The sequence below is a fragment of the Octopus sinensis genome, linkage group LG1 (assembly GCF_006345805.1).
Source record: "Octopus sinensis linkage group LG1, ASM634580v1, whole genome shotgun sequence".
Taxonomy (NCBI): domain Eukaryota; kingdom Metazoa; phylum Mollusca; class Cephalopoda; order Octopoda; family Octopodidae; genus Octopus; species Octopus sinensis.
This window is the reverse complement of record NC_042997.1, coordinates 115,671,081-115,683,580: the sequence shown is the minus strand read 5'-3', so window position 1 is coordinate 115,683,580 and position 12,500 is coordinate 115,671,081. Positions and strand designations below refer to the sequence as shown.

At 40.0% G+C, this 12,500-nt stretch overlaps 5 non-coding genes across 5 annotated transcripts in view; 4 read left to right on the top strand and 1 right to left on the bottom strand.

Moving 5' to 3' along the window:
* Trnap-cgg overlaps window positions 1-22 on the top strand; it is a 72-nt gene extending 50 nt beyond the window's left edge. Inside the window, exon 1 of the tRNA in view lies at window positions 1-22. This exon is cut by the window's left edge and continues 50 nt beyond it. This is a non-coding gene — a tRNA (tRNA-Pro).
* A 5,995-nt stretch (window positions 23-6,017) lies between these two features.
* Trnap-ugg lies at window positions 6,018-6,089 on the top strand. The gene has a single exon. It is a non-coding gene; the product is annotated as a tRNA-Pro (tRNA).
* A 2,308-nt stretch (window positions 6,090-8,397) lies between these two features.
* Window positions 8,398-8,469, bottom strand: Trnap-agg. Its single transcript has one exon. It is a non-coding gene; the product is annotated as a tRNA-Pro (tRNA).
* A 570-nt stretch (window positions 8,470-9,039) lies between these two features.
* On the top strand, window positions 9,040-9,111 carry Trnap-agg. Its single transcript has one exon. It is a non-coding gene; the product is annotated as a tRNA-Pro (tRNA).
* A 1,442-nt stretch (window positions 9,112-10,553) lies between these two features.
* On the top strand, window positions 10,554-10,625 carry Trnap-agg. Its single transcript has one exon. It is a non-coding gene; the product is annotated as a tRNA-Pro (tRNA).
* The last annotated feature ends 1,875 nt before the right edge of the window (window positions 10,626-12,500 follow it).

Sequence of the window (12,500 nt, the reverse complement as noted above, 5' to 3'; positions counted from 1 at the left end):
GGTTCGAGTCCCGGACGAGCCCATAAATTTTTTATAAATATATAAAAAAAAAAATTAATAAAAATTTATGGGCCCGCCCGGGAATCGAACCCGGGACCTCTCACACCTAAAGCGAGAATCATACCCCTAGACCAACGAGCAGCACCCCCTCGATTGGTGTAAGGTATCATATTCATTGTTAAAATATATGTGTGTGTGTTTATACTTTATTGTTGACAAACAAAGGCTGTAATTTTATTCAGCTGAATACACGTTATTGATTAGTTGAAATTACCGAAATACGAGAACTTTTGCGTGAAATAACTTTGTAAATATAAGTTTTTCTCAAAAACGCTAAGAGCCAAAGATGTTTTATATGACACATTCTACTAGTATCCGTAGTTTGAAAGTGTTTAGTTACATAAAATTATTTTTAAATCTGTAGGTCAATTGGTAAAGATCCAAGAAATCAAATACCGAATGAAAGCTCTACGCCATGATGCACGCAGATAAAACCTTATAGCCTCTTCCTTTCCGAAGTCTGGTTCTGAAGATGAGAAAACCACTGAGAAATGCATGCGTCAACCAATCAGGTTAGGTAATATTCCAAACTGTTTACAGAGAGCAATTTTCTCTGACAATAAATACCAATGGTTTTTATGGCGAGTTCGAATATACTTCAAACCTTTTTTTCATCAAACGCGAAGGATGTAAGTTAGATCTCACGTGATTTCAAATCAGGTCATAAAGTGCCGGAAGAAATGCCACTAAGCATTTTAGGCAACGCCCTAATAACTCTGTCAACCCATCACCCTTCTTATTTCGTAATAACGAGAATGTGTTCTAATGCGGCACGCTGGTTGAATTGTAGCACGCCGGACAAAATGCTTGGCGGCATTCGTCCATCTTTATGTTCTGTTTCAAATGCCTTCTAAGATTAACTTCGCCTTTAAGCGTTCCGGGATCGATAAAATAAGCACCATTTAAACACTGGGGTCGATGTAATCGATTAACTCGTTCCCGAAAATTCAAGCAAGTAGTCAACGTGAAGCCATCGCGTGATTCAATTTTCTAGAACTTACTTTCCCTACTCTTATATATAAAAAAAACAAACCCGCTTTGGACGCTTAAGCCCTTTGCAGAGCGTTGAAACCAGCCGATTCGTTCACATGTCTGACATGTCTTGGGGCTTGATTTTTCGCTTCGTGTGCGAGAGGTCTCGAATTCGAATCCCGGACGAGCCAAATAATTTACTTTACTTTTTGCTTGCTATTTAGATTACTTGCAATATTTTATTTTTCCTATAATTTCATCATCAACATCATCATCATAGATAAATAACGGAACAAGAATTCCGGCTTAGCGGTGAGGCGGGTGTTATAACGGAATTTCCATCTCCTTCAGAGATGACTATACAAAGACTAGGGGTCTCTTACTCCCAGCAGTTAAATGGCAGTGGACTCATCTTAGTTAGTTGGTCCTTCGACAGGTTTTGTTTTTCGTCCAACCGGGTGCCCAAATAAACCACACCTTCCTTATCACCCAGGCTTGGTAGTGTTGCCGGTTTAGTCGCTAACGGCCCGATCATACGACAGTTTTTATTTGATTACACGATATTAATATAATCAAAAATGACATAATATACATACATACATACATACATACATACATACATACATACATGCATGCATGCATACATACATACATACATACATACATACATACATACATACATACATACATACATACATACATACATACATACATACATGCATGCATGCACGCTTACTTGCCTTTTGAAAAGAAATAGGAAAACTTAGAACTTGCTCAAGTGTGACGTTCGTTGGTCTAAGTGGTATGAATCTCGTTTTGGGTGCGAGAGATCTCTTCACTTTTTAAAAAATATAAATAAGTAAAATGTTACTGTATTTTGAGCAAAGAATTATAGTAAACAATTGGTATCTTTAGTTGCAGGAGTGGCTGTGTGGCAAGTAGCTTGCTCACCAACCACATGGTTCCGGGTTCATTCCCACTGTGTGGTGCCTCGGGCAAGTGTCTTCTACTATAGCTTCGGGCCGATCAAAGCCTTGTGAGCGGATTTGGTAGACGGAAACTGAAAGAAGCCCGTCATGTATATTGTATATATATATATATAATATATATATAATATAATATATATATGTATGTATGTATGTGTGTGTATATGTTTGTGTGTCTGTGTTTGTCCCCTCAACATCCCTTGACAACTGATGCTGGTGTGTTTACCTCTCCGTAACCTAGCGGTACGGCAAAAAGAGACCGATAGAATAAGTACTAGGTTTACAAAGAATAAGTCCTGGGGGCGATTTGCTCGACTAAAGGCGATGCTCCATCATGGCCGCAGTCAAATGACTGAAACAAGTAAAAGAGAATAAAAGAGATGTATATGTATTCAACATATCTGCACTGTAGGGAAGAGATGTCTGAATTTATAAAATGAAGGATGCTGAAGCAAATTGAATAATAACAAATAAAAGCGGTCTTGTACAAAAGAAGAGGAACAATGGAACATTATGCATTGGGATTCATCCAGGACCTCTCGCCAAAACGAACCCCAACACACCTGGATTAATTTCATACGAAATTTGAATGCCTTTCTTTGTTTAACATAGCTTTCTCTTAGATACTTCGCTCTGAAGAGCAAATCGTGAATGCGAAGCAGACCAAAATCCACAACGCATTGAATTGTCTGAAACAACACTCCGTGTTCAGAGCCGAGTTTCTTGTATAACATTAGATAAAAATGTTGAAGAGGAGCCCAATTCTCGTTTCATTTTTTTTTTTCTTTTGTTATGAATGCATTGTTTGTTGTATTTGCAACAAGGAATTATGGTACAGAAATAAATCTGATACAGAAAGTTTTAAACAATGATACGCGCAGATGCAAACAAGCAGCGTCTTCCTCTCCGGGCTCTGGTGCAGAGAGGAGAAAACCACAGAGAAATGCATGCATCAACCAGTCAGGTTACGGAACGCTCCACACTGTCTTCAGAGGAAATTTTCTCAAATGATAAATGCAGTGAATGGTTACATTGCTGGTTCGAATATCCCTGAAGCATCTTACTTCATCAACCGCGAAAGATGAAAGTCGAAGTTGGATCTTACGTGATTTGAACTCAGATCATAAAGATCCGGAACAAATACCACTATGCATTTTTAGCAACACTCTAACGATTCTACCATTTCATCACCCCTCTAGGGGTATGATTCTAGCTTGGGGTGCGAGAGGTCCCGGGTTCGAATCCTGGACGAGCCCTTCAATTTTATTTTATATATATATATATATAGGTGCAGCAGTGGCTGTGTGGTAAGTAGCTTGCTTACCAACCACATGGTTCCGGGTTCAGTCCCACTGCGTGACATCTTGGGCAGGTGTCTTCTACTATAGCCTCGGGCCGACCAAAGCCTTGTGAGTGGATTTGGTAGACGGAAACTGAAAGAAGCCCGTCGTATATATGTATATATATATATTATATATATATATATATATATATATATACATGTGTGTGTGTGTGTATGTTTGTATGTCTGTGTTTTCCCCACAACATCGCTTGACAATCGATAGTGGTGCGTTTACGTCCCCGTAACTTAGCGGTTCGGCATAAGTGACCGATAGAATAAGTACTAGGCTTACAAGAATAAGTCCTGGGGCGATTTGCTCGACTAAAGGCGATGCTCCATCATGGCCGCAGTCAAATGACTGAAACAAGTAAAAGAGAATAAAAGAGATGTATATGTATTCAACATATCTGCACTGTAGGGAAGAGATGTCTGAATTTATAAAATGAAGGATGCTGAAGCAAATTGAATAATAACAAATAAAAGCGGTCTTGTACAAAAGAAGAGGAACAATGGAACATTATGCATTGGGATTCATCCAGGACCTCTCGCCAAAACGAACCCCAACACACCTGGATTAATTTCATACGAAATTTGAATGCCTTTCTTTGTTTAACATAGCTTTCTCTTAGATACTTCGCTCTGAAGAGCAAATCGTGAATGCGAAGCAGGACCAAAATCCACAACGCATTGAATTGTCTGAAACAACACTCCGTGTTCAGAGCCGAGTTTCTTGTATTAACATTAGATAAAAATGTTGAAGAGGAGCCCAATTCTCGTTTCATTTTTTTTTTTCTTTTGTTATGAATGCATTGTTTGTTGTATTTGCAACAAGGAATTATGGTACAGAAATAAATCTGATACAGAAAGTTTTAAACAATGATACGCGCAGATGCAAACAAGCAGCGTCTTCCTCTCCGGGCTCTGGTGCAGAGAGGAGAAAACCACAGAGAAATGCATGCATCAACCAGTCAGGTTACGGAACGCTCCACACTGTCTTCAGAGGGAAATTTTCTCAAATGATAAATGCAGTGAATGGTTACATTGCTGGTTCGAATATCCCTGAAGCATCTTACTTCATCAACCGCGAAAGATGAAAGTCGAAGTTGGATCTTACGTGATTTGAACTCAGATCATAAAGATCCGGAACAAATACCACTATGCATTTTTAGCAACACTCTAACGATTCTACCATTTCATCACCCCTCTAGGGGTATGATTCTAGCTTTGGGTGCGAGAGGTCCCGGGTTCGAATCCTGGACGAGCCCTTCAATTTTATTTTATATATATATATATAGGTGCAGCAGTGGCTGTGTGGTAAGTAGCTTGCTTACCAACCACATGGTTCCGGGTTCAGTCCCACTGCGTGACATCTTGGGCAGGTGTCTTCTACTATAGCCTCGGGCCGACCAAAGCCTTGTGAGTGGATTTGGTAGACGGAAACTGAAAGAAGCCCGTCGTATATATGTATATATATATATATATATATATATATATATATATATATATATACATGTGTGTGTGTGTGTATGTTTGTATGTCTGTGTTTTCCCCACAACATCGCTTGACAATCGATAGTGGTGCGTTTACGTCCCCGTAACTTAGCGGTTCGGCATAAGTGACCGATAGAATAAGTACTAGGCTTACAAAGAATAAGTCCTGGCGTCGATTTGCTCGACTAAAAGGCGGTGCTCCAGTATGGCCGCAGTCAAATGACTGAAACAAGTAAACGAGTATATAAATTAAAATTTTATTGTATTTTTAGTACAGAAATATATACATCCGTGTGTATTGAACATGTCTGCATTGAGTTTATAAAATGAATGACGTGAAGAGAATTGAATATAGTGATCCTTCGACTAGCGCGGGTGTTACGTTCCAAAACCCCAGGCAATAGATGTATGTATGTATGTATGTATGTATGTATGTATGTATGTATGTATGTATGTATGTACGTGCGTATGTGTGTGTGTATCTATGTGTGTATGTATGTTATGTCAAGTGACTCTTGGTGTTATTGGTGACATGTAACCGTAGAACAACCTGTCGCATGATCAGGCCGTCAGCGTCTAAACCGGCAACACTACCAGACCTGATTGGTAAAGGAATGTGGAGACTGTTTAAACACCCGGTCGGTCGAAAAACAAAACCTGTTCAGGACCAATGAACTAAGATGAGTCAACTGCCATTTAATTGCTGCGTGTCAGAGGCCCCTTGTCGTTGTTTAGACATCCCTGTAGAAGGAGGAGATTCCGTTATAACACCCACCTCACCGCTAAGCTAGAGTTTTAGCTCCCCGACCTATGATGTTGATGATTAAATTATAGGAATAATAAAGTATAGCAAATCATCAAAATAGCATAAAAAAAAGCAAAATAGAACAGTGGGCTCGTCCAGGATTTGAACCCCGGACCATTCGCATCCTAAGCGAAAAATCATTCCCCTACATCAACCAGCCAACTTCGAACAGACGGGAAAATCTCGGGAAAATATATAATTGTGAACTCTGATACACAACTTATATATGTTGTATAAAACACTCCTTGTTCAGACGTCAGCTGTGACTGAAATTACAGAAATAGTCAATGAATAGATAAAAGAAAGTGAATATTTACCTTTTAAAAATAAATACACCAATTTAACTTGGGTGATTGGTGTATGGCTCGTTGGTCTAGGGGTATGATTCTCGCTTTGGGTGCGAGAGGTCCCGGGTTCGAATCCCGGACGAGCCCATAAGTGTACTTTTTTTTTTATATGATATGTAAATATTGTGCTGCATTTGCTCCAAGAAATTGTAGTGCAGAAATGTAAATCGGAATGAAAGCACTCAGCCGTGACGTACATCGATACAAACTCGCAGCGCCTGCCGTTTCCGGTTTCTGTTGCTGAAGAGGAGATAATCAATCCGAAGTGCATCTATCCTCCAGTCGGATTGGGAACGCTGCGAATTGACTTACGGGTTCCAATACATGCTTCAAGTTTCTATTTACACACGTCACTGTATTTTATTTATAGTGAACCAGTGAATAGCGCAACTAATCATTGAACGATGGCGGGAATATGGATCTGTCGGTGGTGTGAGGTGGCAGCATCTGACCTTCCGATATCTGGTACTGACGTTATTCCAGGGACAAGGGAAAGGTCGATATAGCTTGGCACCAGTGACGTCGCAACTCATTTCTACAGCTGAGTTAACCGGAGCAACGTGAAGTAAAGAGGTGAATTTTAAAACGACTTTTCTTTGTCAATTTAGATATAAAATCGTAGCAACACTTCTGTCAATTCTCTACGTTTTCAGTCATCAGGAATGGCTGTGTGGTAAGTAGCTTGCTTACCAACCACATGGTTCCAAGTTCAGTCCCACTGCGAGGCACCTTGGGCAAGTATCTTCCACTATAGCTTCGGGCCGACCAAAGCGTAGTGAGTGGATTTGGTAGACGGAAACTGAAAGAATCCCGTCGTGTATATATATGTATATGTATTTATATATATGTATGTGTGTGGAAACAACATACAGAAAATGAAAAATAAATGTTTTCCCAACTTCCACCAGCCATCACGGTTACAACTGGTCGGAATTGTCGACACAGAAAATACATTTAAAGAAATTTAATAAATTGAGAACCGTTACTAGAATTGGCTCGTTGGTGTAAGGATATGATTCTCATTTCAGGTGCGAAGTCCATGAATTCGAATCCCCGGCGAGTACATGTCTGTTTTTATACAATGTTTTGTTCTTTTCATCTCATGGTTCTCTCGTTTTATTCTCTCAACTTTTGTATTTAACATGAAATCAATGTCTGTATACAGCAATCTAAATCCTTCTTTCTTTTTCTGTTTCGCACAAAACAGCCCATCACAATTTTCGGCTGCGTGAAGCCCCGTGTTTGGATCTAGTCTGATCGCAGTCCAACGGCTAAAACAAGTAAAAGACGATAAATAAAAGAATAGGCTTTATAATAAATTCGACAAGGATATAGATATGGACGGCAGTTTTTAACGTGAACAAAGCGAGTATTTGTAGTCATTTAAAAAAAATAATAGCGCTCATCCGGGATCTCTCGCACCCTAAGCGAAAATTATAACCCTAGACTAACCACCAACTTGCTGTCTGTGCATTTGAACCACATATTTGATGGTTTCAATTCTTAAACCGCGTGGAGCGTTGTGTTCCTGAGTAAATCACTTCGACACCTGACGCGTGCTACATTGTGCACCTGTTCATGCAACGTCGATTTGATGAAGGACAGAGCCAATGTACAGGTCAGACCTTGCATCACCATAAACAAATCATCTGTGAAGGTCGTTCAGTAAAAGCTCATCACTCATACGTCGTCTTAAATATATATATATCTACCCGCAATTTGTTAAAAATAAATAACGAAACAATAGGGACATAGCGGTGCGTGAGACTTGGTGATCTACCAGTATGATTCTGTTTTCGGGGGCGACAGGCCGCGGGTTCGTGTTCAGTACCATCTGAACTTTTTGTCGCTTCACTTTCATTCACATTTCATAAATAAAGGGTAACGCATCCGAAGAATCTAGTGGTGATCCTGTCGTTAAAATGGAGTATAAACACTTGAAACGGTGTTGCCTACCTGACCCATAGCATTTATTGTAGTGTAAGGCGGCGAGCTGGCAGAATCTTTAGCACGTCGGGCGAAATGCTCAGCGGTATTTTGTCTGCCGCTACGTTCTGAGTTCAAATTCCGCCGAGGTCGACTTTGCCTTTCATCCTTTCGGTGTCGATTAATAAGTACCAGTTACGCACTGGGGTTGATATAATCGGCTTAATCCGTTTGTCTGTCCTTGTTTGTCCCCTCTGTGTTTAGCCCCTTGTGGGTAGTAAAGAAATAGGTATTTCGTCCTTTGTAAACCAAGTTTACAAAGAATAATTCCAGGGAGTCGATTTCTTCGACTAAAAGTCGGTGTTCAGCATGACCACTGTCAAAATGATTGTAACAAGTTGAATGGATAAAAGAAAAAGAATAAGAGAATAATTCAAGCCATTAAAAAAAAAAAAACTTAACGAAAATTGGGCTCGTCCGGGATTTGAACCCGGGACCTCTCGCACCCTAAGCGAGAATCATACCCCTAGACCAACGAGCCAACTGACGAAAGCGAATGCTTTTACAATGTATAAAAGGCTTAGCGGTATTTCGTCCGGCTTGACGTTCTAAATTCAAGTTCTGCCGAGGTCGACTTTGCCTTTCATCTTTTCGTGGTTGATAAAATAAGTACCAGTTGAGCACTGGTGTCGATGCAATCAACTTAGCCTTCTCCCGAAACTGCTGGCCTGGTGCTAAAAATTTGATGCCAATATCTTTTCACTGACAGTTTAACCAGTGTTAAAACTGTATCGGTTTGTCTACTTACCACACAGCCACTCCTAAGTACAGGGGTCGATTTGTTTGGCTAAAAAGTCTTCAAAGCGGTGCCCCAGCGTGGCCGCATTCTATTAACTAAAGCAAATAAAAAGTAGAAAAATAAAAGATAAGCTGCAGATCTTGCATAATACTTTTATGACGGATTAATAATTACAACAAACCGATCATAGAACATTGCAGTCTATCACAAATGATGCGTTCTTTAGATTAAACTAGATGGACATGAGAGCGAGTGGGATTTCAGAGCTTTCAGTTTTAGTGTTCATTGTAAAAGCATTCGTAATCATCAGTTGGCTCGTTGGTCTAGGGGTATGATTTTCGCTTAGGGTGCGAGAGGTCCCGGGTTCGAATCCCGGACGAGCCCAATCTTTTTTTCTTTTTTATAAAAATTTATTTATTAAATGACTTGATATACTCCTGTAGTGTATATCCTTGTATTCTTGTCTGAGTTTATATCCCTCTTGAATTTACAATTTTTAAAAATTATCTTTTATTTGTTAGTCATTTTTTTAATGGCTTGGATTACTCTCTTCTTCTTTTACATTCTTTTATCCTTTTAACTTGCTTCAGTCATTTTGGCTGGGGTCATGCCGGAGTACCGCCTTTTAGTCGAAGAAATCGACCTCCTGGAGTTGTTCTTTGTAAACCTGGTACTTATTCTGTCGGTCTCTTTTTGCCGAACTGGTAAGTTACAGGGATGTAAACACACCAACATCCGTTGTCAAGCGGGGGTGGTGGTGGAAGACAAACACAGATACAAACACAAATATATACATACATATGTATACACACACACACACACATACACACACACACACACACACTCACACACACACACACACATATATATATATATATATATATCGCCATGTTGATTCGTTAGCTACTGCACGCATTTTTTTTCTCTCCTTCTTTCTGTGTTTTTCTCTCTCTGTGTATCTTTCTGTTGAAGAGCGTAGGCTCGAAACGTTAAAGACTTGTTTTATTTATATTTCCTGAGCGCCATACTAATACAATTGTTCGTTTGTTTTCCACCTGCCTTCGTCTTTTGTTTATTTTCATAAAGCTTCCCGTTATATATATATATATATAATATATATATATATATATATATATATATATATACGACGAGCTTCTTTCAGTTTCCGTTTACCAAATCCACTCCCAAGGCTTTGTCGGCCCGAGGCTATAGTAGAAGACACTTGCTCAAGGTGCCACGCAGTGGGAATGAACCCGGAACCAAGCAAGCTTCTTACCGCAAAGTCACGCTAGCGCCTATTCATCTTAAAACTCCCGCTCGTTTCTAGATCCTTGTAGAATTTACGATAAAGCCTATTCTTTTATTTTTCGTCTTTTAATTGCTTTAGCCACTGCACTGCGATCATGCTGGAGCACTGAAGGGTGTAGTCGAATGAATCCACTGTACTTATTTTTAGTGTCTAATATTTATTTTATCGGTTTTCTTTCACCGAACCGCTATATCACGGCGAAGTAAACAAACCAACAACAACTGTCAAGTGATAGAATGTTGGCGCCAAAGGCAAACACATACATACTCCCACGCATATGCGCACACACACTCACACTCACACATACACCCACAAAAACAAAGAGATAGAGAGGGACAGAGAGAGAGGGGGGAGAGAGAGAAAGGAGGAGAGAGAGACAGAGAGACAGAGAGAAGTACAACAGCTACACACCAGGCTATTATTATAGAAGATACTTGTTTAAGTGCCACTCCAGGAGACTGAACACGCCACTACATCATTACAATTACTAGATAATTTTCATTTTAGGTTGTCAGTTGGCTCGTTGGTCTAGGGGTATGATTTTCTCTTAGGGTGCGAGAGGTTCCGGGTTCGAATCCCGGACGAGCCCATTAATTTTGTGGGTTTTTTTACTTACACTTCTGATACTATACTTTTTAAAACTTTGTTTTTTATTTCCCTGACCCAAATTTTAATTCTGTATATTTCTATGAGTTACTTTCACCTTGAAACTTTTTTGCAAAGATTTTTCAACATAGGCGTAGGCGTGACTGTTTGGAAGAAGCTTTCTTCCCAACCACATGGTTCTGGGTTCAGTTCCACTGCGTGGTACCTTGGACAAATGTCTTCTACTATAGCCTCGAGCCGACTAAAGCCTTGTGAGTGGATTTGGTTGACGGAAGCTGAAAGAAGCACGTCATATATATATATATAAAACGTTTCTGCCAGCTCGCCGCCTTAAAGAGAAAATATAATGGGAGAACCATGAGATAAAACGTATCGTCTATAACAAACGTAGGCTCATCCGGGATTCGAACCCAAGACCTCTCGCACCGAGAACCATACCTTTAGATCAACGAGTCAATTACCAGCGTTCCTTCCGTTACCTTTATTTGAAGATACTATCTGTATCGATAAGGCGGCGAGATAGCAGAATCGTTAGCACACCGGGTTAGCGGTATTTCGTTTGTCTTTACGTTCTGAGTTCAAATACCGCCGAGGTCAACTTTGCTTTTCATACTTTAGACAAGAAAGTTAATGATTCCTACTGAAGGTTTTTGATTTGAGACCGGATATGTAAGTTGAATATTCAGACAGGAAAGAAAATAGAAAAACAAAAAACATGATATGAACATTATTTAATGAAAACGACGAGGATCTCTCGCACTTAAAGCAAGAATAATGCCCCTACTTTTAGCGATGTCGGCGCTTAAATTTCTTTCGATATATTTTCACGGAGTTTTAGCCGGTGTTAAAAACTATATCGGTTTGATTGATTTTTCGGTCTGGCATTCGGTATTTGGCTACCTCTTTCTGGTGATCCGCAATATGGTAAAATCACGTGATACAACAGTGCCACCTACCGGTGCTGATGAAATATCGTCTACCGATATACTTTATTCTTTTATTTGACTGCGGCCATGCTGGAGCACCGCCTTTATTCGAACAAATCGACTTATTTTTTGTAAGCCTAGTACTTATTCCACCGGTCTCTTCAGCCGAACCGCTAAGTTACGGGGGCGTAAACACACCAGCATTGGTTGTCACAGACACAGAGACAGACAGACAGACAGACACACACACACACACACACGATGGGTTTCTTTCAGTTTCCGTCTACCAAATCCACTTACAAAGCTTTGGTCGGCCCGAGGCCATATTAGAAACACTTGGCCAAGGTGCCACGCAGTGGGACTGAACCCGGAACCATGTGGTTGGCAAGCAAGCTACTTACCACACAACCACTCCTATTGTTTGAGCTTTTAACCATTTAGCACTTAAATTGGCCACATCCGGCCCAAGTCTTTTACCTGGCCAGATCTGACCTCTCACACCTAACCTGCAATGCCATTATAGAAATAGACATTCACATCTTTGAAATCCCAAACTTACGGATAATATATTAATTTTAACAGCAAATTTAAATAAACAGATATTACTTTTGACAAAATGATCTGAATACTAGAGATAAGCACTTGTCTGCGCGAGGTAATTTCTCGGGATGTTTATCGGAGCCAACAGCGTTATAAACAATGCCTGGGTGTTAGGTTGGATGCGCTAATTAATATCTGTTACGAAAGATTCCGGTCAAACTAAAGCGTTTGACCCGAGCAAAAAAAACAAGAGAAAAATAGTGTAATAAGTGTAAAACTACTTGCTCTATACGAATATGACAAAAAAAAACGCGCGCTCGCGAATGTGGGTTGGAGAAAGGACTTGGAAAATTCACATCGTGAATGTTCCGAGCCGCCTCACCAGATCCAAG